The 25,505-nt window shown below is 37.3% G+C and overlaps 1 protein-coding gene across 4 annotated transcripts in view; it reads right to left on the minus strand.

The window, feature by feature from the left end:
• The window catches only part of LOC136833759 (cyclic AMP-dependent transcription factor ATF-7-like), a 178,838-nt gene extending 155,125 nt beyond the window's left edge, over nt 1–23,713 (minus strand). Inside the window, exons 1-2 of one of the 4 annotated variants that reach the window (XM_067095983.1) lie at nt 23,628–23,713; nt 11,539–11,679 (exon numbers count right to left, since the gene is read on the minus strand). The gene's annotated coding sequence lies outside the window, so the exon portion shown is untranslated. Of the gene's footprint in view, nt 1–11,538; nt 11,680–23,455 lie in introns of those variants that run through there. The other 3 variants (XM_067095984.1, XM_067095986.1, XM_067095987.1) reach the window with 3 other exon arrangements.
• Nucleotides 23,714–25,505: the final 1,792 nt, after the last annotated feature.

The following is a 25,505-nucleotide window of genomic DNA, read 5'->3' on the forward strand; positions in this document are numbered from 1 at the left end:
CATTAGATAAAAATTTGAAACTTGTAAATAGTAACGAGTACGATTTACATTATAAATTACACACACACAAACAAACACACAAACACACACATATATGTATGAATGCATATATATATATATATATATATATATATATATATATATATATATATACACAGAAATAATCAATCACACAATCACGTGTGGAACAGAAATAAATTTCTGACTCATCAGGATCGAACCCAGGTCTTTCAATTAAAAGGCAATGGCGCTGCCCACTAAGGCCATACAAGTCATAAAAGTTGGAACTAAGTTGGAACCTGGGGTGCCATTGACCACAATTAATTAGTTGGGCAAGCAGGGTAACTGCTTGCATACTAGCGTCAGTTGGGGAAACCGAGCTGGTATGCAATTGCATTTGTATCATATTCATTGCCAGAATGAAATGCTGTCAATTGGGTCATTGATTAAGTTTGGTATGTCTGCAGGTGGCACTCAGGTTCCAACTTTTTATGACTTTTTAGTGGGAAGCACCCTTGTCTTTCAATTGAAAGATGGCCTAGTGAAATTTATTTCTGTTCCATACGTGACTGTGTTGATTATTTCAAATGAAGATCTGGGATCACAGGAAGTTCTGATGTGATTCAGAAATTTATTTCTGTTCCACACTTGTGATTGAAGCACCCTTGTCTTTATTGATTATTTGTATCATATTCATTCAGATTGTGGATTAATTATAGAATGAAATGCTGTCAATTGGGTCATTATTGAATTGGGAAGTTGGGAAAACACACTAGTATGCAAGCAGGTAGTCTGCCCAGGTAATTCCGTGTACAGTGGCACTCAGGTTCCAACATCTGTTATGACTGGTATGGCCTAGTGGGCAACATCCTTGCCTTTCAGTTGAAAGACCTGGGTTCGATCCTGATGCGAGTCGGAAATTTATATATATATATATATATATATATATATATATATATATATATATATATATATATATATATATATACTATTCCATATAAAATAATATGATGCAAAAAATTTTATCTGATTATTGTTGATGGCATAACATCGTAAGCTACATAAAATATATCATTTATGTTTATCAACAATGTTTCTTGCTGTATCTACTATGCTCACTAAGTTAAGTATACCTTAGTTTTAACAGACCACTGAGCTGATTAACAGCTCTCCTAGGGCTGGCCCGAAGGATTAGACTTATTTTACGTGGCTAAGAACCAATTGGTTACCTAGCAACGGGGCCTACAGCTTCATTTGTGGAATCCGAACTATCACAGAAATAAATTTTTATCAGCGTAAAAATGAATTTCTATCACCAGAAATAATTTCTATCTCTAATTCTTCATTAGCCGGCCGAAGACTCGAACTCGGGCCTAGCGAGTGCTAGCCGACAACTCTACTGACTATCCCAACGAAGAACTACTATGCTCACTAACATATTTCACTCTTCCCCCACGTGCGTACGTGTGTTTTTTCTGATGCTGGTTTGTTAAGACCCTGTGGAAAGTAGTATTAGAAGGTTAAGCCAGCAGAGCGCTGGCACGGGATCTTGCTCCTTGCTTACCCCTCCAGGCAATGCTGATGGGATTTGAGCTAAAACCGGGGGTAGATGGCCACGAGTACAATGAAACATCGGAGAGCTATTTTTTTTTTTTTTTTTATAGATCATTCAAAAACAAACTACATAAGAGCAAAAAGCTTACAAAGAAGATTCAGTTTAAATAAAACACAAAAGACCATTACATTTCAGCTACCTCCTTGGGAGGGTGGGTTCCGTTCTCAGCTAGCACTCTGCTGGCGGCGAGTTCGAATCTCCGACCGGCCAATGAAGAATAAGAGGAATTTATTTCTGGTGACAGAAATTCTTTTATCGCTATAATGTGGTTCGGATTCCACAATAAGCTGTAGGTCCCATTGCTAGGGTAACCAATTGGTTCTTAGCCACGTAAAATAAATCTAATCCTTTGAGCCAGCCCTAGGAGAGCTGTTAATCAGCTCAGTGGTCTGGTTAAACTAAGGTATACTTAACTTTGGTCTTCAGATTAGGAGCAGCTTTCCTGGATTAACCCGGGTACTGGAGTACCCAAGGAGAGGCCGAGGAACTTTACAGATAATCTTGAATTATTCTTTTAATCTCAGAACAAAATAATGCACAACTGGATTAGCGGCTTGGATATATATTTTCATTTGTTAGCTACATTACTGTTGATTCTAAGAGATTTCTAGAGACAATATTATTATATTTTGTGAATATGCTCCTATGGAATCAAACACTTGTTGGCGATTTTTCTCACTGGATCACAAAAAGAGGATCTGCAATTTTCGTAACGTCCTTGACATTTCATTAGCTGATACAATACCTCGGTTAAGTATTATATATATAAATCATATGGTAGGTAGGGACATCATGAACACGGTTTCTCTATGAAACTGCTAAAGCGTTTCTTGAATACACCGAAGAAAATGTCATTGTCTTATCTAAGCAAGTATCTATAGAGGAACATTGTGTTTAGGCGTTTCCCAGGGACTGGAAATTGCTCAGACAAGCCTAAACAGAACAGCGAGCATACAATACCCACTTACACCCTGGACGGAATCACGTGTCTACAGAGATTAATCTCAGTGGTTCCGGTAGAACGGTCACCCACCAGCCTTCCAGCTATAGTCAGAAGAAAACACTTATGAACGCACATGCGATAACATATTCAACTAATTTCTTTCATTCAATTATGACTGCCATATTGAAATGCAATTTCTCCAGTTCAGGTTAATAAAGGGATCTTTTCTGTTCAGGTTAATAAAGGGATCTTTTCTAACACTCTTTCGTGTATTAACATCATTTACAAGACAAAGAGTTTCTCATCAACGATTCATTTGATTTTAATAATAAAGAAAACTTCGTTTTTCCTTTCTCTGGGCGATCGTTTCAATCTTTATGTGCTGTGAAAATTGCATATGCTGTTTCTTTACTGACCTGTGCGACGAATTACGTGAAATTGAAATTTTAATTATTTTTATTATTAGTATTCAGAGGATGGAACCTATTCATATGGAACTACCCATAGGAGCCACTGACCTAAAATTCAAGGTTCCAAAGAATATGGTAATTAATTAAGAAGTAAGAGGAGGAAGAGAAATACAGAAAGATATCACTTATTAAAAAGAAAAAATAAATTAATAAACAAATTAATAAATGGATAAAAATGTGTTAAAATGCATGGAAGAATAGTATTAGGGTAGTAACGCATTTCATTTTCCTTGAACTTCTGAAGTTTCAACTGCACGACATCATCTGGGAGGCTGTTCCAGAGTCCAACGGTTTGAGGAATAAAGGACCTCTGGAACCGAGAAGTTCGATAGCCAGGCACGTTTACTGCATATTGGTGCTGCTGTTCAGCATATCTGGTTGCTCTTGGCAGGAAAATGGGCTCAGGGATCAACTGAAAAATGTGATTGATCTCTGTTATAATACAACTTATGAAAAACTGACAAACAAGAGACCATCCGCTGATGGTCCAAGTCATAACTATTAATATTAGGAAACAGAAACCTACCACTACGAACCACTCTATTTGAAGAGATAAATCTCTGGCAGAAACAGACATCCATAAAGTTGAGTATACCTTAGTTTTACCAGACCACTGAGCTGATTAACAGCTCTCCTAGGGCTGGCCCGAAGGATTAGACTTATTTTACGTGGCTAAGAACCAACTGGTTACTTAGCAACGGGACCTACAGCTTATTGTGGAATCCGAACCACATTATAGCGAGAAATGAATTTCTATCACCAGAAATAAATTCCTCTAACTCTTCATCAGCCGGCCGGGGAATCGAACTCCAGCCCAGCGAGTTCCAGTCCACAGCTCGACCGACTTACCCAACGAAGAGCTAGACATCCATAAAGGAGAACAGCATTCTAGTAGAGGAAGGACAAATGACCTAAAACAAATTGCACTGATTTTATCACTTTTATAAATATATGAGGCCTTTCGCTATACCTAACTTTCGAGCGGCATTTGCTGACACTTTATTATATGTTTCTCAAAAGTAAGGTGTGAGTTAAAAGTTGCACCTAGAATACTTAAAGCTTCAGATTCATTCAGCAGAGTCCCATCGACTTGGAGGGAAGGATGGGGTGGAAAGTCTGTACGAGATCTGCTAATCAACAGATTTTCGTTTGACTGGGGTTCAACCTCACACCCCACCGACTACACCGATCACCAATCCGCTCCATGTCCCGATTGAAGCTGAAGGCAGCTTCATTTCTCATAAGTGGAGACTTTACGACACCAACAAGTGTAGCATCATCGGCATACAGAACGATCTTGTTTTCCAGGCCAACAACCATGGCACTTGTATACACTAAAAATAACAGTGGGCCAAGAACACTGCCCTGTGGAACTCCAGACACAATAGGTCTGGTTCGCTAAAGATCCCACCAACAGGAACTCGTTGCTGTCTACCTGTAAGAAAATCTTGAAGTAAACCTAAAAAGTATCCACCCACTCCAAGATTCTGACGTTTATTAAAAAGTTCCTAGTGATTTACTAAATCGAAAGCAGCATCAAAATCTATCTGAATTACTCTGCACTCAAAGCCCTTATCAAGGGTATCTTGCAAATCTCATGTTAAATCTAAAAGACCATCGCAGGTACCTAACTGCATCCGATATGCACATTGACTATCAGCAAACAATCCTTTAAATACCACGTACTAATATAGTGGCTTGAAAGTAAGTTCTTCTGCAACTTTGGAGAGCGCAGGAGAATAGAAATTGGCCTGTAGTTACTGCAGTCTGCAGATATGCCATTCTAAACTTACGCTCATCCGCAAAGGTAGTGCGTCGACATAAAAATCTATAGAATCTACTAATCTTGGAAGACAACACTAGAAACTTTTAAACACACAAATGGAAGAAACCATCAGGATCTTCTCCACCCCAGCTATCAAGATTATCCAAAATTTTCTTAACACCCCTAAGGCGAAATGCAAATTTTATAAGAATACCTTCAGGATGATAAGTACCAGGGAGAGGGACATCCTCTGCTGACTGCTTAGCTTCAAAAGCTTGATGAAGCAGTTCAGCTTTTTCCTTAGGGTCAGTAACCAATCTATATATATAGGCTATATATATATATATATATATATATATATATATATATATATATATATATATATATATATATATATATATGCCCCAGTTTCATCCTTTTGTCCTTATTGCTATATATATACACACACACACACACACACACACACACACACACACACATATATATATATATATATATATATATATATATATATAATATATATATATATATATATATATATATATATACATACGTGCATACAAATTCCTTCATGAAATTTCAGCAATAAGGACAAAAAGGATGAAACTGGGGCTCCCTACAATGGTCAATGAACTTGAAATATAATTATGATTAAAATTTACAGTCTTATTTACACATTCTGTATATATATATATATATATATATATATATATATATATATATATATATATATATATATATATATATATACATACATACATGTGTGTGTGTGTACTACGTACCAACTCAGCTATGTACGAATAGGACAGGATATTATTAACTTTCACATCTACTTTAATTAAAGAAAGTGGTGTTTCGTGTTACTCGTTGAGAAATAATTCCTTGGTTCCCAGTGCGTGCAAGAAGATGAAAGTGGATTTACCCAAATGGTGATATTAGTAGTTTTCAACCCAACTGAAACTGAGTCGGTCACCTGAGGCAAGGTTAGACAGAAAATATAGGCAAATATTTAACGGCAGAAGTTTTGAAAGACTAGAGGAAGATAATACAAGGAAATGAGCTCGTTATGAGAGAAGCCTGGACTAGTTGGAAGTGAAAGGTTTTTGCACCTGGAAGGAGGGTTACTAAATTCCGAAGTGGCAACTGCCCTCGCCCACACAGTCATGAATGATGAAGTTTCGAAGATCCCGCGATATTACTGATTAATTACTTTTGTGTGTTGAACTTTAACATACTTATATCATACACAGACACACACACACACACACACACACACACATATATATATATATATATATATATATATATATATATATATATATATTATATATATAATATATATATATATATATATATATATATAAATAATATATATACTGTATATGTATATATATATATATATATATATATATATATATATATATATATATATATATATATATATATATATATATATATATATATATATATATATATATATATAGTTGCAACATCCTTCGTCAGCAAAAGAAGAGTTAGATCCACAAGAGGAAACGCCACTGAGCCTTTTTCTGAAAAACGAATGTGTCCCTGTTGATCCAAGCAGTGAATTACAAGTCGGTTAACGGACTAAGATGAATCGCGGACAAGATAAAACAAAAAATAAAAAAGCAGAATGCTGGCAACCACATCATAAAACACTAGATGAGAAGCACAAGGTTAACACTCTCGGGTCACCCTCTGGAAGGGGTACACACGTAGGAAGTACTGTGAAAATGTCTCCGAATAAGGAGAGATTCCAAAAGAAAACAAAACAACAGCCGCGGCTACGCTCACCCCGTAACTACTGAATCAAGGATGAGAACCTGTGGGGACAAAGGTACCTATCATAGCAGCCTCTTCGCAGCTGCCACACTGCTTTTCACATCCTCGAAGGACTTCATTGACTTCCTACCGGTTATAATCCTCGTCCTTTGTTGCTGTCATCGTCATCATTTAAGATGTCCTGGGAAACTCGAAGTACCACCGGTCCTCATTAGTACACTGGATCTTATAACGGCTCAGTGAGAAGAAGAATAGCAGGAAACGTCCTTTCCTCTAAACCCTGATTTCCTGTAGATTTTTAATGAGTGTAGCAATGTGTTTCTTTCATGTTTAAACAAATGATGAAGTACTGTAATAATTAACAGCATTACTCAATGTTATCTTATTTATGTATGTATTGTTTATTATGCCTTTATGGATGCCCTAACACGATAGAATTGGAGTGCTGAGAGGTTAAAAGGTAGCTTCAAACTTCACGAATACGACGTGAACATGTGATGGTACACAGAGGAAACAAAATTAAAGCAGACACCATTCTCAAAACTTTGAAGGCAAAAATCATGACAATTTTGATGGAAAATTTTCATCAGATCTGATGCAGCCAAATAGTTAAAAAAAAAAATTTTTTAGACTGAATATGAAACATTTTAAAGACTAAGAAAAACTAAACAGAAAAATAATAATGAAAAAGGTTCCTGTTTGACCTGTGGTCGTCTGGCAAACAGTTCACACACAGACCTTCGATAGATTTACATACTGTAAGATCGAGTGAGACTGGGATCAAAAGACTGGAGAGAGATGAGAAGACGACCACAAGCAACGAACAGGAAGACCCGAAGGGAGAATTTGAAGAGGCTCACGAACACTTGACATCTGATGGGAATGGCTCCGATCCACGACAACTGTTTATCTCTATAAGTGAAATGACTTTGCAGATATTTTTCCAGTATATAACGAGAGAAAGTACCAGTAGATCATAGATTAGATGGCAGTGATATCAAGAGTGGAATCCGTTCGAAGAATTTAAAAATGTTTTTAGGAGCGTTCAGAACATATGACAGGAAAGCTATACCTGTACAAGGTTTTGTGGAGAATTCTAATGACAGTCCATAAGCATTGAAAGAAAGATTAAGTCAAGTAGTTTCAGTTACAATTCTAAGAATTTCTTACGTAGAACAAATTCAATACACCTGAACGCATTACAAACAATGGAAAAATAAAATCTGACGCGACCTGCAATGGTTAACATTCTTGCGTTATAGCCAGTACAGGAAAAGACGCCTTAAAAGCCAGACCAATGGTCGTCATGTTGGTAGTACAAATATATAAAAAAATTTTGGTCTTGGCAAAAATAGCAATAGTAATTTTAAATCTAAGAGAATGCAGTTAATTAACTAACTCATGCTGGAAGTACCTCAAGTGGCAGATTAAGTGTAGAATGGAAGAGGACATAAAAATATAGTGTGTGGTAACCTGAGCGAAAATGGGTTAGGGAGCACACCAATACATAAGTTCAATGTTATTGTCACTAGCCTATATGCCTACATCACTCAGTCTGTGATAATATGTAACATATCCATCATACAAACTGGAATTATTATCTTCCTTGTCCTCATAGCCAGTCTTAGAAAAGTTCAACCATTTTGCAAAAAATTCTCTGGTGTGAAAGATCTAAGAATGTGTGCGAGTCTATTTCATAAGCACATCCCTTCCCTAGGAGGAGGAGGGGATATACTCAGAACAAGTAAGAAGTGCAAGTAACAAGAATGCAAGCAGTCAACGTGACAAAAATAAACAGGATATTTATAAGTCGAAAGTCTACTTTATAACAATTTGATGCTCAATCACTGAATTATACACGAGTTACCTGCACGGATACATGTATGTGTTTACCGCAGTAAATCTTCGTCTCAGGTATATTGGATACGATAACACAAAACTGCAGGAAGAGAAGAAGCGTCAGTGTGAGTCGCAGAACCTACTTTGATGAAGTTGGCTCTCAAATGCAGACCAGGAATATACATGAAAAAAGATCTGACGCAGATTTTGATACTTCGAGTAACCGTTTCATTGGTTAGCACGAACTTATTTCACTTGGCATCGGGTTTCGTCTGTCATCTGGGCTTGGCGTACCCATCATTGACGGTGATACGACTGCAATAAAGAAAAGTTCTATCAGGTTGATGATGATCGTTTGGCAATGATCTAAGCCTTTGTTTTCTTGCTGTTGCTAATCAAGTTGCAAGTCAGAGAATTAAAAGGTCTATATAGTATCGATCAAGTAACTGTTATTCTTTGCGAAAGCGTAATTAAGAAATACTGTCAAAGACACTTAATTATGACTACCACAGGTTGAATAAATATGAATAATATGGTTTTGCTCCTCTTTGTGGAACAAGATGGTATCTACAAAGGCGTTAATAACCAAATTCAAGAACCAAAGTTGTTGACAGCCTCTCGGGCTCTTGATGTTATGCTAGAACAACCATCGGGGTAGCTACTACTCTTAGTATGAGAAATGAAAGGCGCTGATGAATACTGAGCCTCCAATTCTCTCTCTCTCTCTCTCTCTCTCTCTGCACTCACGTTACCTGCGTTCTTCGTTTGAACGTATAAATATGAGCGTATTCACGTTTTAAGCTAAAATCAATTGAAATCAATTAACACTAAGACTTAAAACAATAAACCAAAGAGAAAAACGTAATTTTCTTCAGGATTTACCGCCGAGATACATATGCGTCTATAAAATAACCTCAAAGACGATCATGTTCCTGTTGCCCAAAAATTAAGGTTTCAATTTTACATGAATTCTTACTTTTTATCCTACCATTGCATTAAAAGTTTTTTCTGATGGGAAGTTGGATCATAATAACGCACAAAAATCTTCATTAGGCTTTGAGAATGGAAAATGAGCATGAATCATTTGTTTGAAAAATATCTTTTTCTCTGAAACAAGTGACTGTAATCATGTGCGCAGAAGCTCTAAGACTCTGAATCCAATGACAAACAAGATGCGCGCGCTCTCTCTCTCTCTCTCTCTCTCTTTGGCTCTAGTCCCTGCAATATCGTGAGTCACCAAGCACAGATCCTTTCTAAAGAGATTTCCTTATGCAATGCACACCGGGTGAGCTGCAGGCCTGGCTTTGACAACAAATGAGGTCTCGGTCCTCTCAATTTCTGATTTACAACTCTCGCAGATCTTATTGTCAACACAAAGACTGCGGCAAGATACCAACACACCTGCATTCTATTTCTCCAAAACTTAGGTTATACTGTATTGATAGTTTTATATCCTTTAGATACGGTATTCTGTCGTTCTAGCTTCTATACTGCCACATTCTTCCTTGTTTCTCATACTGTCTCCAAAGCGGTAACTTCAAGGTGCTTCTGTTACAAGGTCAAAATGTAGCAGTTTGTATATTTTGAGACGGTGGGTCAACGGATGAGGTAACTTCAACAAATAAACTCTGCTCAGCAGTGAGCATCATGAAGAGAAAGAAATACAACATAGATGTAATACAACATAGATGTCAGTAAGTCTCTGAGGGGAAGGTGCCGATAATATATCTATTACAGGGTGACACAGGAAAGTTACGTGGTCACTCCAGAATCATTTCCCCAGCCACTGGAGTAAGGAAGGGCGACCAGCAAGAAGTAGGGCTACGTCTAAATACCATCAGAAATGGCAAGAGCAACGCTCGTTTATTCATTCCGAGGATTCCTAACCTGCTAAATTCCAGGGAACTATAAAAACAAGCTAAGCCAGATGTTGAAAAGCAGCAATCATGAAACAAACTGCGAAACCACTGTAGCTACCTACATCCTAAATGGATGAATGAATGAACGATAAATTAAGTCAGTTTACTTCAGATCTTTGCATGATCTATACAGTATGCAAAGAGTCTATCCCTCATACTTTTCTAGGAAATTAAGAGAACATGATTTTAAAGGAACTCACAGATGTGCAGCAAAAAGTAAGCAAAAACAGATATCAGTCGCCAAAAAATCCTTGCCCTAAAGTCGTTTGGAAGTACAAAGTTAGAGGCAAGCGGGTACGAAAGATTATCTTAGCAGGCTCCTGAAAGGGAATGCTGACAGGCCAAGCTTCAGAAACAACACTTTACGCTGTCCATCACCACTACTGGGTCAACGTCTTTCTAGCTTCTACTCAGCAGGCAACTTTTCTGGTCATTGTTTCCACGTCAGAAGAATTACCAGAATGTAGGTAAGGAGGGTATTTCGGTGTAGCCTACGTGCTCTTCTCCCGCCAAACAGAATAGCTAGAAAGCCGGGAGCATTATTTCAAACATCACTCCATTGCAACTCTGAAGCTTCTCAGGGATTACTTTTGTCAAACTTCCCTCTCCAATATAATCGGCACAATTTGTCTCCACTACATTCATGCGTAAAGCTATTTTGGTGCCAGCGATTTAGAAACAGATATTAATCTTTATTCCTATGATGACTGCCTTGCCACGATTTTGGCTTTTCAGGTATACATACTTAAATGTTCGCCTACGCAGGCTTGCAAACATGCATAAGAGATTATAATCGTATAAAATTACAGAAAACGAGTTTTATAAGAGTTCAGAACAACTATGGACGAAGGCCAAGCAATCATCTTTTGCTGTACCTTGAACGATAGTTATCTCACGTTGCCCAAAAACCCGAGAAAGGTTAAAGTCTCCTGTTCTTGGCAAACACACAGCGCAGATCTCCTTCTTGTTTGATCATGGGCCTCAAATAGGATTGACCTAATGCTAGAATATTCGCCATGAATTTTTTTTCTAATAACACGTCACTGAAGCTTAAACTAACGGAGTATTTGGAATGGAAATGAAATACTTGAAACAAAATACGATTCTGAAATATTTTACAACAGGAATGAAATGTACAAAACAAAAATAGAACAGAAGAAAAGACTGTAGAAGTGACAACTTACCTTGTAAAATGAAGTGCTGCGAATTTTGTAATCCTTTCCAAGTATCTTGGAGCGATAACGGGCAGAAATTTATCGGTATTTTTCTCCACTTAACATTGAATGATTTTCTCAGAGCATCGCTGAGGGATCTCTTGAAGAAGCCTGAGCACACAAATGAAGCATTTTACTTTCAGAAATTTTATAATAATCACATCACTCTTTTTTCAAAACTGTGAGAGTCACTCAAACAAAATTGCTATTCCTAAATACACATTTCTGTGTATACAAGTTCAAGTAAAACCCAAAAAGCAAAAATAAGAAATTTATTTAGTTGTGAAGAGACCAACTGCCCTCCTACCCAGAACACAACAGCTGTAGCCTATTCCTAAGAGGAAGCGAGATAATCACTTCGGAAGCTAAATAAATTTCAATATCGTACTTTGAGGGTTTATTTAAAATGCTATTATTCAACAAGTAAGGAGTGATATACGTTGCGTCCATGAGCCACACATTAAAGGACCAGTATGAATTTAAACCAAGAAAATAAATTTTGACAGTTTTTCTCGTTAAAAATAGTACTTCAATATTTCTAGATCAGTATGCATGATGGCTAAGAGTTTGTGTGTTCTATTTTCACCACCCAAATTATGCATTTCATTAACCCGTTTCTCTTTTCAGTGTAAGTGTCTTTTCAGTGTAAGTGTAAGTGTCTGTCATATTGCTTTCATTAATGTTTTATTATCTATTCAAAGAAGTGTCTGTCATAGCTAACACTTTAATGAAGAGATCTAGAGAGAGAGAGAGAGAGAGAGAGAGAGAGAGAGAGAGAGTAGAGATTATAGTAAGAAATTACTGGGTCTGAATCAGAATGAAAATGTTCGTGAAGTATCTGTACCTAATTTGGGTTTGGGTGTTTGTAGCTTAAGAATAAACTGAGCTCTTCTCCCAGAAAGATTATCTGTAACATTAATTTTGGTTTGGCAGTGTTTCAGCACCACTAAAAAATATAATTAGAGAAGAAAACTCATGGGAACGTTCCCTATAAAACAATTAGGAGAGTAATAATAATAACATCAATTGCGTCAAATTATGGAAGAAAGAATTTAATTAGCAGAAAAAAAATTCAAATGACGTTACTAAAAATATAATTAGATAAAGAAAAATGAATGGAAAAGTTGTGGCTGGAAGATCAGTCGTATTATGCCTACCCCAACTCTTACACATCACTTATGAACCTTCAATTCATCGTTACTGAAAGGTATTAAATTCTCTACAACAGAACTGAAGGGAAGTGATTTTTCCTTCAATTTAAACCCACTATCAATAATTAAAGCAAACAAATTTTTTGAGAGAGAGAGAGAGAGAGAGAGAGAGAGAGAGAGAGAGAGAGAGAGAGAGAGAGAGATTTAGTTAGCAGTTAGGATATTAGCATTGGTGACTGCTTCACGCAGCTGTGACAAAGAAATGACTGCCAACAAACATTTCTTAATGCGTCCTCCTCAAGGTTGAACTCGACGTGGTTGCCATTTCGATATTACCACCAAAAACTCCTCTCCAGACGCACGTCCTTATTGGCAGTAACCTTACAGAAGCACAGACCAAACTTTCGGCTTCATTCAGGGTTCGTGTCGCACGCCATGAATTTTCGCGATGCAAAGGGTTGATAAAACGAGCTTCCGGTGTAACCACGCATCGGACACCAACTAATCACTACAACTCACGAAATTTATTGGATGCAATGAAGGTTTCCAGATTTTTATTGGCTCAAATTCACTTCTAACAGCAAAGCTAGAATTCAAAGAGAACTATCGGAATGGAATTTCATCATTACCCAACAAGGTATCTGCAAATAAGGCAAAAAGCACGAACTTTGCACGTGAACTGGTCACTTACATAAACGGTAAGAAGGGGTGTCACTCTGTTATACGCCTCGTAGCCTCTAATATTACATCATATCTGCCTCGACAAACTTGAGACGGAGTAAGTGTTTGGCCACTACTGCAAGTTTTTTTTATTTACTTTCAATCAATCAGTTCCTACTATCTTCTTCCGTTTAGCTAAAATAACATTACCCTCCTCTAATTTTCACCTTCTTGTTAAGACCAATCCTTCGGCTGAGCCGTATGAATGCCTACAAAGGTGACTCCATAGTAAAAATACCTACTTTATCATACAAAGATTGCGGAAGTAATGCCTACAAACCAGATAACACGCCCGAGATAGCACAGCCTTTCAGCTTCACTGAACGCCGTACCAACGCCTTGAGTTTTGATTGACTGGGCAGGTGTTGGGACGAGATACCTGCGGTAAGATCTGATGCAACAACAACAATTACCTTGTTCTCAAACGATTCCCTGTCTACTTTCTGGTACTCTTTTCATTTTGTTCCCATTGAAGCAAGGCATAATGAGTAGTGGCTATCTATACTGTTGTAGCCATACATTTTTAATTACCGTTCTTTCTGTCGTACCCGTAATATTTGCAGCTGTACGCGCTGACCATAAGTGTTTTCCCTCAAAACCAGATTGAAGATTTTGGATGGAAACAACATCCTATTTTATGAGAGCACTGCATCCTTCGAATCCTCCTCGATACAGTAAGGGAGAAAATGGTTTAAATAAATCCTGAGTCAAATAAGGACGGAAATGGTTTTAATGAGTCCTAAGTTGGCTAAACTGTTTCAGAATGGCAGACAGCTTGATGAATGTGAAAGTGAACAAGGCTGGAACATTTTTTTAGATCATGAGAACGAAGATGCAATAAGAGAACTGAGAGGGTAATCTGTAACAAAGAGACGACGTATTGCTTTGCAAATGACTTTCCTGCCAAGAAATTAAATAAGCCTTTGCAAAGCAATAATTTTCAATATGCACATCTTACATTCCAATGAAGCAATTTGACTTCGGGTTTCAAGACTTTATGTCAAGGAGGACATCTCTGTTACCGAATACATGTCTTGTAATGGATCAGAGTTTGACTGACAGTAATATTATTCCCGGATTGAGGTGGTCATGTCTGTGGTGGAGCAGTATAGAAAACTCACTAGAAGATCGGTCAGTTTCACTGCTTTCACGCACTAAGATGCCATTCCAAAAGCAAGTGCAAATAATTACTGGAAGGAACATAACTTCATTAGTATCAAGCTATTATTATTATTATTATTATTATTATTCAGAAGATGAGCCCTATTCATATGGAACTAGCCCACTGGGGCCATTGACTTAAAAATTCAAGCTTCCAAAGAATATGGTGTTCATTCGAAATAAGTAACAGAAGGTAATGGGAGATACAGAGAGAGGAGATCAGTTATAAGAAAAACAGATAAATTAACAAATCAATAAATACATAAATAAATAAAAATGCAAGTAAATAATTAAAATACAAGAATTATATTAGGGTAGTAATGCATTGCACCTTGGCTTGAACTTCTGTAGTTCCAGTTGGACTTCATCCTCAGGGAGACTGTTTCACAGTCTGTGTGGGGAATGAAGGACCTCTGGAACTGAGAAGTTCGACAGCGAGGCACATTTACTGTATATTGGTGCTGCTGTTAAACGAGTCTGGTTGTTCTTGGCAGGAAAATGGGATCAGGGATCAGCTGTGATGATTGCCAAAGATCTGTTCAAAGTACAACTTATGAAAAATTGAAAAATTGACAAACAAGATGGTCCAAGCCATAACTGCTAGTATATATATATATATATATATATATATATATATATATATATATATATATATATATATATATATATATATATATATATATTATATATATATATATATATATATATATATATATATATATATATATATATATATATATATATATATACATATATATATAAATATATTATATATATATATATATATATATATGTATATATATATATATTATATATATGATATAAATAGATGATCTTCTCAAAGACTTGGACTTGAGAGAAAGAGAGATTTCCAGAAATTAGCCATAAAACGAGGTTTATTGTCCAAGCTGCCTGGAATGTTGTGGCGACGGCTATGCCAGTGCATTGGAAGAATGTGGCAATCCAGGAACTGATCTTTGAAAGGACAAAGGCTTGATTTGGTAAGATGGTGTCACGTGGACGATGGTCATCGCCACCAACGGCGATGGGACCGCTTTGAGTAATAAATTCTACAGTAGTTTGCTGAATTTGCATCACAATGGCACGGAAATTCCCCTCCTATCAAAACCACTTCTACGACTGTATTTGAACAATGTAAACAATCAAACTATGTATTTCTATCTTCCGCTTTCGTGTGCGTCCGAGTGCATGAACACTCCAGTGCAAACAAATTCTGTAAAGAAAATGAACTCATTCTCCACCCCCATCACCTTCCATAGACCTTCCGGAATCCCCGATCCCAGATTCTTTGCCCGTGCGTCGTAAACGAGAAATTCGGGAAATACCACAAAGGTCACATGAAGAGTTGGCGGCATTGAGCAACACATCAAGATTTCCCAGTTCTGCCTTGACGCTTCACAACACTGAATCATTATTATAGGGTTTAGTAACAGTTAAACACACAAACACAAACACACACATACATGTGTGTGCGTTTTAGTGGGTGTGTTAATATCACAGCAATTGCAATATAAAGGGTGTTAAATCATCGCTTTCCCGATTTTGATGGGATTGATGCTATTTACATTGAGCAAGAACTTGAAGTACTTGTAATTGAACAATAAGAAACATATCACAGAGAGAGAGAGAGAGAGAGAGAGAGAGAGAGAGAGAGAGAGAGAGAGAGAGAGAGAGAGAGAGCCTAAATAAGGAGGACCATCTCACAAAGCTGAATATAGAACTTCAAAATAAAAAACAAAATATAGATCATTTGCCCGATGTATAACTTTTTATATCAGTAGGAAACATGATTAACATGATCCCATGAAATTAAAAATAATACGAATAAATTATTCATTAAATTCCGGTGTCCACGATGAACTCACCAAATGTCATTGGTCAGTAATGCAGTAAGACCATCTGATATAGACAACAGCACCATATAAAAGAACTATGGACATTTAACGAATAAAAACTGTATGGTCACACAAGAGGTGGCTTGCGTATTGTTACTGATGAAAAGCCGAAAAAGCCAGAGAAAAGGTGGTACAGGAAACAGAACAATATTGCCAACTGGCCAAAATGAACACCTGGAGGTAAGAACAGTAAGTCAAGAACTGAATAGAATTGAATAGAATATAGAATTTTGGCTTAAGGCCAAGCTGGGACCTATGAGGTCATTCAGCACTGAAAGGGAAATCGACAAAAGTTTTAAAAGGAGGAAAACCTCGCAGCTGCACTGTGAACGTTGTTAGAGACGGTGAAAAGTCAGAAACAAGAAAGAGAAAATGAACGGAGGTACAGTAAAAGGAATGAAAAAGATTGCAGCTAGGGCCCGAAGGGACGCTGCAAAGACCCTTAAGTAATGCCTACAGTGCACCACGTGAGGTGCACTGACGGCACTAACCCCCTACGGGAGTCAAGAACTGAGCAGCCTAATAGCGAGGAAAACAGGTTAATGAGAATAATAACAAACCCTTGCCAAATCCCCTGTTAATATATGCATATCAAAGGGCAAAGACATAAAATTCCAAAATGATTTTGAAAATATTTGAGGTAAAACGCACATAGAACATCCAAAAATTTCCGCAATGCAAACTTTTTCAAACAAGGTACAAATTTTCTCATGACTCTATGAAAGAACGGTTTTGTTCGTAATGGCTGCAATGGGAAATTTTGAGGAAGGTCCAGGAGACGTTCGATGACAGAAAAAAAAAACAGGAAAAGTCTTCTAAAGCGATGGCACATCTTGTTAATGAATGTCATGGAAGTTGAAGTTCAAGGAGATTTTGATGACGAAAGTTGTATTGATTTTATTAAAAAGGAGAATTAGTAAGGCTAAGTCTATCTTATTTGGCTTTACTCTCAACCATGTACTGCTGGGGCGTCATTTAAAATTTTTGTTTGGGGGGGGGCAAAGACGGTTTGGCTCGCTTCTCTCGCCAAATCAGCTGGGGTTTTTTTGATTTTGAGCTATTTTATGCGCTTTTGAGGTACAGAAAATAGATATATATAACTTAATGCGATAACACATTTGAATTTCGGTAGGAATAATGGAAAACCAGCTGCTGTTACTTCTTGGAGCTTAGAGGAGTGAGGGGCAAGTTGAGGCGGGGGCAGTTGCCAACCCCTCCTAAAATAAAAGATGCCTCCATAAGTCATCTTCCAAAACAGTAGAAATCAACAATATTTCTAATAGGCATTTTGTTCTGAGTGCATAGTCAATCATATGCTAGTAATTTCAAGAATAACTTTATAACTAGTACCGGAATTTCATATTCAAAAAGATTTGTCATAATCTCAAGATGTGTACGGCATATTGATGAATAAATCATAATTATCTCGATTATGACAGCAGCATAACAATGGTGAGTCACTCTACTTATCCTCGCGAGTGCACCGTTCTCTGCATTTAAATTCTTTCGTGTCTCCTACGAATGACTAAGAAAATAGGAAAGCATCGTTACAAAGAATTAAGGTGTTGTAGGAAAGGGTAAATTTGTTTTCCGGAGACAAAGTTGCCACACAGGTATGCCAGAAACCTTCACAACATTGCTTGGTCGCCGATACAAATTCACAATTTCTTAACTGGCTAGTGTAGAGAAAAAGGTGGTATCTTCATACTACTACATATATTTGCAAGAAAAAGGCACTTTTCATCTTCGTGCTTGCGCCTGTGAGCGCATATCAGTTTACCAGGTAATGGGTCAAGAACTGTAAAACTGTTTCCGTAGTGAACGGTATTACATCCGTTCATTTGTCAATTTCTTACAGTGATTCACTGGAAGATTTTTTCCAAACTTCTTCTTCATGACGTCTTTGGGGAAATTTTCTCTTCTTTTTCCTCACTAGCTACGGATTCTACCCTTAGATTCTATCCTTATCATTTCAATTTTACTTCTGAAGCTGAATTTCATTTGCCTTCATTCTATCTTTAGGTTACGCTTATGAAAATGCGACTGCGGCAAACCTATCAATGTTGTGCAAAATTTTCAGGTCTCTCTTTTTAGTACAGTACTCCACCCGAAGCCTCGTAATCCATGAAAGTTTAAACATTCGTCCTGACGTGCCTTGCAGTTATGAAATATGCCGTACACCTGGCCAAAGCTGTTTCTAAAACGTCGGTTTTTTTAAGGGGGGTTGCTATTGAAACTTGTCTAGTAAGAAGCTTTTCCTTTGAAATATAATGGAGTCATTTCTTTTGATGTCCTTCCTGACGAAGTAATTCAGCAATAACACGACTAACCTTCATTTATCTTAATGAAGGAATTAATTACTCAACCTCCTATTTTTACATGACTCGAGACCAAATTGCAAGGTCCCCTCTCGCAAGCTAAAACCTGGGTTCAAGTGACAGTGTACGCTTTTAATGGCTTTTTCTCTCTTTCTAAAACCTCGGCATTAGATTTGTACGGACACAAAATATTTTCCTCACGGGCAGACTCGCAATTTGATAATTAACAAGCCAATTTTGTTTACTAAGCACTTTTTTTTTCCTACAGAGGCTGATGAAAAGGACAACAGAATACGCTTATCTAGCCCAAGTCCAAAGAGAACACGAAAGAGGGAGAGGAAGGATATTAAGCCCAAACGATGTTAAGGGTTCTCAGAATCAGAAAACGAGCAACGTAAAATCTTTTTATCATAAAACGCAGTGAATAACCGTGTTATTCTTTGGGTAACAACTATAATTTAGGGGTGTACAACTCCACGTTTAAACTTGTCGTCGTCCAGCCCATGTCCCTCTCACCACTGTCCTTTTACACGGATGCGCAGAATGAAGGTACCTCGATTCCAACTCAGGAATGGTAAGCAACGTCCCTAGGGTCGGGACCAAGGTCCATGTATATCGCCCTAAGCTGAGACTTGACACCTCTAACCTTTCTTATCGTCACTTTTGACAGTCCTGGTCCCCTAATGGTATATAAATTGAAAAGGTTACCCACAGACTTCAGCCAAGAGTATCCTATTTTCACCGTTGATCAGATTGGTGTTCCATCAGTTTAAAGTATTTTAATCTTTCAATCCTTTTAATTTAGTCAGCTTACAAACAAGCAAAATCACACTGGCAGGGTTTGTTTATTTGATATCTTAGTCGATCTAATTACTATACTATCAAGTAAGCAAATACCCAATCTGTATTCATGTGGAGGGAGAGAGAGAGAGAGAGAGAGAGAGAGAGAGAGAGAGAGAGAGAGAGAGAGAGACTACAATAAATTTGGGGAAATAAGGTTTAATTAGATGATAAAACCGTATCCTGTGAGATATCGATTACCTCATATTTTGAAGCATGTTGATTGTTACTATGGTCGATAAGATTACGGACGACATTTAATTAACTGCTCAAGATACGATAGCACCCAGGTACCCGAAATATTCCTTTTCTATCCAGTATTATCAATGGCAGCAATGATTGCCATCTCTCCTCAGGTAACAGTCAATATTAGTTTTATCACCGGCTTCTTTTAGTGCTTCACGCGATCGCAAAATCTAATCGAAATATTTATATAATGGTACTGACATCAGTTAGCCAGCTATCTTTAATCAAGGAAACAATAAAAAAAAGTAATGAAAAGTTTTGCAAAAGAAAGCAAATGGTATTCTGATGAAGAAAATGCCTCATTTCTACGTGAAGGACACGTAATACTGTAGAGTCTATTAGGCCTATATGAAAATTTGTTTCTTAGCTCTTACCGTCGTATTTATTAAGTTCAAGGTTTTTGGAGGAGGCTTTCCAGCAATGCGGTCTGTGTCCTGTTGGTTTATAAGTTAAGTATACTTTAGTTTAACCAGACCACTGAGCTGATTAACAGCTCTCCTAGAGAGGACTGGCCCGAAGGATTAGAGTTTAGACTTATTTTACGTGGCTAAGAACCAATTGGTTACCTAGCAACGGGACCTACAGCTTATTGTGGAATCCGAACCACATTATAGCGAGAAATGAATTTCTATCACCAGAAATAAATTCCTCTAATTCTTCATTGGCCGGCCGGAGAATCGAACGCGGGTCCAGCAGAGCGCTACCGAGTACGATATCGACAGATCCAATGCGGAACTAGGCTCTATGTAGTAAATTGTTTTTTTTAACTCATTTACATCCAACAGAATTATTCAAGGGAAGTTAAACTAAATCATTAGGAGGCTAGCCAAACCTTCATCTTGGCATCATTAATGAGGAAACTAAAATTTAGAGCCTAGAAATAGATTTCTAGAGCTTTCACAGTCTCATGAAAGAACTTTTCTGCCGGTTTCATCTTTTTTAAAATAAATTAGAAATAATGCTGGCGATACGAATGCCTATTAACCATTGGGGGAAGGAAGAGTATGGGGTATGGGAAAAAGGGCAATAGACTCTTGGGAACAGACTGAACTAGAGCTTTTTCAGAACTGAAGACTGTACTCGCGTTGAAACTAGGGAGAGGGAGAAGGCAGAAGACGAATAAGCCCTCTCAAACCTCATCCACCCCTACTCCCCCGCCCCCCAACCAACAAACAATCCAGAAACACGAGGGATGTCATCATGTCCTTTATGTTGTTGACATGAATGCTCACAATCGCGCAGATTGTAACAACAAGGGATGCTCAAGTGGCAGGTGCAGTAACAGTTCAATACTGGGTATGCTGAAGAAAAACAAGGTGACAAAGACTGCTTTTTCAGAAAGTAATATACTGTAAGTGTCGTACTGCCTGATTAAAAGAACGAGGAACGCCTCATGCATCTTACGTTTTCACAACTATTGGTAAATTTCTGTTTGGGACATTCTTATTCAAAAGATACGATGAAAATAAAAAATTTAATAACTTCCCATATATAATAAAAATAACAATGTGTATGAGAGAGAGAGAGAGAGAGAGAGAGAGAGAGAGAGAGAGAGAGAGAGAGAGAGAGAGAGAGACGTCCCTTTAATAACGAAAACTGAACCATAAGATCAACAAGGCTCACTTTCCTTGTTGTCAGTAACAGCTGATGCACTGAGTCAAGGAAGGAAAAGATGGTAACGCAACCCGAAAATTAAGCATTTACACCCACCTATATTTGTCTTGACAGTGGAACTGAAGGTCTTCAAAAAAATTTAGCGAAAACTTTTAGCTTGACCTTTAACCAACAAATTCATTTTAAAAAAAGGAACATGTTTGGGGGGGAATAAGATGTACGTAGGGCCAACCAGGACAGCTGCAACAGTAAGGAAATTAGATTTTTATCTGAGAGTTTGAAATGAAAGTTTAACATTAGTTCACGTACTCTAACGATTAGGAGTCTAATTCTCTAATGAAATGCGATATGCTGGAATTTATTCTCGACGTTGCGTGAATAATCATGAGCTTAATTAAAATAGTTTTACTTCTATTCAATTAAGTATCATTTAAGGTCTGACCGATGGTACTGATACCCAGAAATTATATTCACTGAAAGCTGAAGAGAAACTAAAAAAATCAATATATTAATAATAACCTTACAACACTTCACAATAGTTATCTCTTTGGTAATGAATATTATCATGCAGAAAGGCTACATACCTTCTTGTACTGCAAATTTCTGAGTATGTTTACTTGGAAAAGTGAAATATTTGTAGTTTCTATTGCAATGCGGATTAGTTGTGTCCCGAAAAGATGACTGGCTCGGCAAAATATACATTTATACAATATACAAATTGAGAGAAAACTACATACAACCAGCAATATTTTCTTAAAAATAAACTATTGGAAAACCATATGGATATTACGCTAACCCTAATGTGTGCACGTGTATTTGTATGTATGTGTGTGTATATATATATACATATATATATATATATATATATATATATATATATAAATTAATTTTATATATATATATATATATATATATATATAATATTGAATCTAGGTGTACCAAATGAATTTTTTACGTTTCCTTTCGTTAATGCCAAAAATATTAGCATTAATGTAATGGGCTTTCAACTGTGTCGCAAGAGGTATCCTTACATTACGGAAATCAATTACTGGAAGCACTGCATAACTTTAGCTGAAGATTTACACTAAGTAGTGACCTTGCATGTGTCGCAAAATGGATCTGTACAATCATAATTATATTCTATGAAGATTGCTCTCTCTCTCTCTCTCTTTCTCCCCCTCTCAGATTAAAGTTTTTAAGAAAAGTAATCACTCAATCTTGCTTCAAAATAAATTACAGTTCCAATGATATTATTATTGACAAATGCGTAGTATTATTATATTATTCCCTCCACATGCTGGGCAAGAACTAGTGCAATGCGTTTCCCTACAGAAACACTTGAAAAAGTGGTTGTCAGCCCTGTTAAATGAACAGACCTCTCTCACAAACTTTTCTTTACAAAGTACTTCAAAACGATCATTTATGTTGATAGAGATATGGGGCCTTATAAATACGACTCTACCCATGTAACTGAATCAAGTTACAGCAGCTGTAAGTTAATCATGCAATGTAAACAACTTGCAGAGAGAGAGAGAGAGAGAGAGAGAGAGAGAGAGAGAGAGAGAGAGATTCTCATAAAATTTAAACTTGCTCACATTGTTCCCGTGCTTCAATTGGCATTTGGTGCACATACAAAGGCGCTAACTCTTTAATATAATATCTAATAACAGAATGTGCGAAAACTTATGTTGTTTCTTCTATAAGATGTATAGACGAGGTACATACTGTACAAAAACAAAACTGAAAAAGTGGAGAAATGCCTCTCGCAGCTATTCAACAATTAAAATATTTTTTCCTTTTGTAATCACTTTTCATCCACTTTGGAGGCAGCTTTACCCTATACACAAACATCATGAGCAATCCATTCGCTTTATTGCAACATGTGAGTCAGAGAGGAAGACTTGCCTCTAAAGCCACTCACATATTTGGTATGTCACCAAGCATTGTTGCCAGACGCGAGACGAATAACACTCTAAAACATATTGTCGTCCCCTCACAAGTCAGCGATAGTAAATGACAGACTCCTCTCTTTCTGTGATGAACACAATACCATCACATGGGCCGATTTATTTCACCACAACACACACACTCACTTCTTGCTGGGTATGCCAGGGGCTACTGAGAGAGTTGAGTGTGTGATTCAACCCTTGGTTGGTCGGTCGGTGCTTCGCAGCCTTCCGACAAGACGCTAAGAAGAGCAGGGTTTTCTCTATAGTTATCGTTCACTCAATGAAAAGTTTCTCAGTTTTCGTACGTTCACAAGGATGTTTTCGAGAATAGCTGGTCTCAATTTCAACTTGATGAACGTTACTTCTTACTGAGCAAATTTATCGACATAATTAAAAAGCGAAGTATGCAAACAACTAACTAGTAAATTTCCTAAAAGTTGTTAGTAGGTGAGATCATACAAAAACACACGAACCCATAGTTATCTTTGGCCTCCAAAGCTACTAGTCTCCAATTTCTCTGTTTGTTTTAGATTTTCCCCCGCAGAATGCAATCACATGAGAGAACCCATTTTCATAGTAGACGTTGTATAGTTGTGAGCAGAATGGTATTTACTTAAGGAACAGCAGCAACGATTGCAGATGTAAGTTTCTGACTGTGTGCAAGACTAATGCCAGATAGCATTATTTTGGGACCGAGCTTGACGTCACAGCCTGAGCTTCTCAGCTCACATACATATTTGTATCTTTACATAATGGTAAGAGTCTCTGGCATACTTCTCTAGTCTAACACTCGAACCATGCTTCAAACAAGTCTGTACTCATTAAATCGCAAAATATGTACCCCTTATTGTGCAGCTGCACAAAGAGAGCACATTTCCCACAGCAAAGGCAGCATCGGACCTACATGCAGGAGTTACTTTTTATAGAGTTAACATCTGTAAAACTTACACACACATATATGTATATATCTTCTTCTTTTTTTCTTTTAATATATATATATATATATATATATATATATATATATATATATATATATATAGAGAGAGAGAGAGAGAGAGAGAGAGAGAGAGAGAGAGAGAGAGAGAGAGAGAGAGAGAGAGATGTCGCCGTTGATTTGTACACACCTTCGCTTCACGGGTCAGGATGCTCAGTCTTTGTCATTCTCTAACACAATTACCAGGCTTCGATATTTTTCCCATGAGATTAGATAAATAATGGAACTTTTTGCTGTTTCCCTGTATAGATAATAGATGGAATGATATGGAAGGATAGAGCTATAAGTAAATACCACGAGGGAAATTAGTGAGGTTCCATACGTGAAAGGGTTATGGAGACGGAATGAACGTCTTTCGTACAACCCTTGGGTCTAAGAGAATAGTACAAATCAGTGTCAGCTAAGCTCCTGTGGGCACTAGAAGAGTTGGAAGACTCAGACCTACTTTGATGAGACCTATGAGAAAGGGAGCTGAAGATGAGTGGAGATTTGTAAAAGATAGAGCACAGAAAAGACATGAGTAGATGAATTTCACAGAGACCCTTTACGCCATGCAGAGTTGGAGGCGACAATGATGGTGCTGTATGCATGTTTCTGTATTGAGAGAGAGAGAGAGAGAGAGAGAGAGAGAGAGAGAGAGAAGTATCTTTGCTCCTAGCGAGCGACCTTGTACGGGATATGTACCGCCAGACGTATCAGCCTTGCATCTCTCATCTTTGTAGCTTCCGGGTGGTAATAAGACACAATCATTTGTTTAAACGCTTATTCGTGAACTTATGGGGAAAAGGTATGTATTTGGTTTCTTAGGGTAAAGATAAAAGGACAGACATCCTTTCATCTGCAATAAGATAAAAGTTGCTGACTGAATTATGTTAAATTTACTTCCATGTCTCTTTTGCGGCTGGTGTTTATGTACATATATAGCACATTACTTAACGTTATAATCTTTAGATAAGAGACGTCTTCTGTATTTATCAAGATATCAGTATTATAGATTAAGAATTACATACATGGTCGTTTTATCTATG

Source organism: Macrobrachium rosenbergii, chromosome 52, assembly GCF_040412425.1.
Source record: "Macrobrachium rosenbergii isolate ZJJX-2024 chromosome 52, ASM4041242v1, whole genome shotgun sequence".
Taxonomy (NCBI): Eukaryota; Metazoa; Arthropoda; class Malacostraca; order Decapoda; family Palaemonidae; genus Macrobrachium; species Macrobrachium rosenbergii.